We start from the raw sequence: 4698 nt of genomic DNA, 5'->3' as shown, positions 1-4698 counted from the left end.
CAAAAAATAAAAATTTTATAAAAGTAAAAATTGTAAAAATATACTCATGGTGTAGGGTATCATATGGTCGGCCATGCCCGACTATACTTTCCTACTTGTTTTTTTGTTATAAACGTCAAAATGTGGTTTGTCGACAGTCGCATACTGATACACTGCATTATCCAAAACTTAAATACATAATTTGAAGTAAATGAAATCCACATTCATTAAAACTGGTTTTGTCATGTGCTTTAACTATTTAGCAAAGGCATAAACCGCATAGTTTAACTGCGTTGCCAAGAAATGGAGTGTGATGTTTGTGTTCCACACATTTTCCACAATGAGTATACAATATTAAACAATGCTACCAGATGACTCTAAATAGCTTTTATGAATCCGGGAATTAATAAGAATTCGTTTTATATGTAATTTTTAAGTGTAATCTGAAATGTTAATACAAAAATTTCGAGAGTTAAACAAGACAAACTCAATACTTTTTGGTGGCTTATTTCGGTAACGTTATCTTAGGAGTAATGGTATTTTTTTCCTATTTTGGTAACGGCAGTCCACCAAGTTCAAGTAAAAACAATTAACAAGTATGAATTTATGCCGACTATATGATACCCTACGCCAGTGAGTATGTAAAAAAGTGAATAATTTGCAAAAATTAAGCATTTATTTTGTTCTTTAACCGTATTGTGGAATATTTTTACGTATTATTGACAAAAAAAGAGATTTTCTATAAGAGGGCTCAAAGGGGTGTAAGGGTTAATATTGTCCTATCCTTATAAATTTTGGTAGAGAAATTTACGTCTACTTCAAAGTTATTTATGTAGATTACAATAGTATTATTAGAAATTATAAGTAAATTTTGACCTCCAAGACATTTCAAGTCAAATGAGGCCCAATCACTATAAAAATTAGTAGTGTCATTTATCGTTCTATAAAACTGTTGACAACATAGAACATTTAACGTAATTATGAGCCTATTCGGGGCGTACTAAATCGACTCAGAAAGTGATTCTGAGCCGATTGTTATACTTTAAGGTATTACAAACACCAGCACAAACGCATAATACCCTCCCCACTATAGTGGTGTAGAGTATAATAAAAAAAAAGCATAAAAACAACAACAGCTCATATTTGTTTGAGGGTGGTAATACAGTTTGACGGCGGTAGTACAGTACAGCGGTTAATATTTCTTTCTGCGCTAATACAGTTTATATTTGTTTGTGTGTATGTTATGTGTGACATGTGTGCAGAGATACAAGTGGATTCAAAACGCGGCATGTACTACAAATTATCTATTTATTTGTTATTGTTGTTTTTACATACTTTGATGCAGATATAAAATGTAAAATTATAATAAAATACAAAAAGTTTGTCCTTCCGATTGTAATTCTTTAATATAATTTTCCGACCCTATAAAGTATATATATTCTGGATCCTTATAGATAGCGGAGTCGATTAAGCCATGTCCGTCTGTCTGTCTGTTGAAATCAGTTTTTAGAGGACCACAGATATCGGCGAGATCCGAATCTTCAATAATTCTATTAGACATGCTTTCGAGAAGATCGCTATTTAAAATTAGCAAAATCGGTCGGTAAATAACGGAGATATGAGCAAAAATCCGAGAAATTTTTGATGAAAATTTCATCAAAAAATTGTTATAAAAGCAACAACAACACTGTATATAGAAAAAGGTGTACACGTGTGTGTGTAGATGTATTTGGTTTTATTCAGCTGTGTATTTTTTGCATTTTTTGTTAAAATAAAATAATTTTCTCTTTTGTTTTGCAAATATATTTTTTAATGAATAGAAAAAAGTATTTAAAACGTTTTCAATTATATGAGAGTAGATTGTGAGTTATTGTACAATAATTTTTATGCGAATAATGTAAGATTGAAATTTAAAACTAACACAAATTTTTTCCAAGTGCTTTTTAAAACAATTTTTTACGATAAACAAAAACAAAATCTACGTCTCGTCAATGCCTACCAGCAATGAGTGCGAAAGTGTTGTTGTTGTTCTTTTTGTTTAGCTTTTGATGTAATAATGTAGTCGGGAAAAAAATTAAAATTTATAAAAGATGTTTAAAATACACTATGGTGAAGGGTATATAAAATTCGGCACAGCCGAATATAGCACTCTTGCTTGTTTAAAACATACTTGGTGAAGGGTATATAAGATTCGGCACAGCCGAATATAGAAATCTGACTTGATGTTGCATAATTTATTAATAGTGTTTTTTATTTTTTTTAAAGGACACTATTAGCGCTTTGCTCCAATATTTTCAAAAAAGCACATTTAGGTACTGTCTCTTACAACATTTTAAATATATTTTTATGATTTTCAGCATTGAATGATTAATAAAAACATTAACAGTTTCGATGTTTATTTTCATATTTTTAAGACTATTTCTGTTTTTAAAATCAATTTTTCTATTGTTGTTATTTTAGTTTTTTTTTCTACACAAAACTATGATTAGCTGCCGACGCGTCAAAAATTTAAAGTTGCTAGACTTTTCGGGGAAGACGCGTTACAAGCTACAGTGTATAACTTGTTATTACACATTTGTCCTCCCACCAAACGACCTATACATTCACATAAGAAGTTGGAGCACCGAACTTAATTATATCAACAGTATTATTTGTCAGACATATTTACATATTCAATTCTGCCAAAGTTTCAACCTATTGGTCATAGCAGGACTTAAGATATTATTATTTAATTTTCCAAAATTGCCCGTTTTATAAAGCTTATTCAATTTCCTTTAAGGGATTTATAGTCGCTTAGTGGAATGCGAATGGCATATCTATAAAAAATATATATTTTAACTCAAGATTAAGATATTCCAATATTCGGTATTAATTTTCATTATTTTTTAACCTTTCTTTACAATAAAATCGATCGGGCGTGACCGACCGATGGAATATATTTAAATAATATTTATTTGTGCTGAAAATTTTGAAAATTCAAGTAATTTTCTGAAGTGGACTTTGTATGGGAGCTAAGGTCAAATGAGGCCCGATCTTTATGAAATTTGGCAAGGTCATCAAGGTTTTTATAACACTAAGTTGTGCCGCTATCGATATACAGTTATATTTAACATAATTATGAGCTTAGAAGCTTTTCGGTTTGTTTCAGGATCATATTAAGAAGTGTACAAAAAACAAAAATATATAAATACTCCACTTTTTGGCGCAAACGCGAAAAAATAAAGATAAATATTGCAGAAATGTTGCTAAGTTCATTGTAAAACTTAAATTAGTTATTGAATTTAATATTCATAGAAAAAATGTGTAATTAATATATTAAGAATCTTAACTAGTAAAAACAATAAGGGTATTCATGAAACACATGTGCTATCTGTATTATATAGAAGTGAAAATTTAGTTTAAAATTATCAGTTCAATTAGGCGATCAAATGCATCAGTGTTGTGGACGTAAAATCCCATACAATTTGTGAAAAATTCAATGTAAAGTCGAAAATGCACAGATTGCACAGTTTGCGAGGCTTCTGAACGTTTATATGAAAACACTTAATATGACAGTGTTGTGTTAAAAATCAACTGTTAATACATATTTAATAACGTTTTGTTATTTGGTGAAATTTATTAAAAAGTAATTATCTTCAAGATTACATAAATAAAATTAAAAAGTATGTTGTCATATTCTACATTAAAATACTATTTTAGGAATATGTTAACAACTCTCAACGACTTCCATTACCATAATTTTTATAGCAAGTCTAATATGTTTAATTAAAAATGTTTTCATTTGAAATTTTTTAAAGGGGATCCATTAAGAATTTAGATTATTTGCAAAAAAATGTAAACTTTGGTGGGAATTGGGTATTGGGTATTGTCTATTTTAATTTTTGCTTTCATATGATACAAGAATATGTATAATACTAATAATAAAACATAAAATTTATAATGAAACTTTATTTTTGTCTGATAACTGACATACAATTTAGTATATTAACAGTAATTACGAAAGCGCTACAAAAGCCAGTCCCACAGAGCGCGTATTGGTGTCATAGTTTTTGGCGCGGGTATAGGAAGGTTAAAAATTTACATTTTTGTGTTTAGGGTATTTTTGGACATGGCGGCATAATATTTATTAAAAAATTAGAAGAGTGTACATAATTTTACATTAAAAAGAAATTGTACGAATAAGGCCCAAAACATTTAGGGCCTTATTTATTATTAAAGAAAATGAAACTCCGATATTAATACAAAGTACTGTAATGTGAAACCCCCTTTATCAAAGGTTTATAAGATATCTTTTCATACAAAATTTGTTCTATAAACCTTTGAAAACTTTTTATGTACAGTTATTCAAAATTTTTTTTTAAGTTTTTATTGAATAAATGTTTTGTTTCAAATTTTGTATTATACATATTAATTTTTAAGAGCGGAAGTTTTTTTGGACGTTAATTTGGGGTATTATTCAACATTTTTCTGGCAACACTGTTTATAAAATTAATAAATAATTTAAGATCATTTGTGGCATACTTTGTGGCTGCTATATATAACATTATCTATTTAGTTTTGCCACAAACCTCAAGAGTTCCGATAACGTTCGTTAATAAGATTTGAGAAATTTGGCGCTAGTGTATCTAAGTTTATAAATAATTATACGCATAGGTGTACTGTGTACGCTTTAGAGTTGGGCGATATTTTCACAACTGTGATTTTTCACGTTGATTGATT

This window comes from Lucilia cuprina, chromosome 4 (assembly GCF_022045245.1).
Source record: "Lucilia cuprina isolate Lc7/37 chromosome 4, ASM2204524v1, whole genome shotgun sequence".
Lineage (NCBI taxonomy): Eukaryota > Metazoa > Arthropoda > Insecta > Diptera > Calliphoridae > Lucilia > Lucilia cuprina.
The sequence above is the reverse complement of the archived record's forward strand: the minus strand, read 5'-3'. Positions refer to the sequence as shown.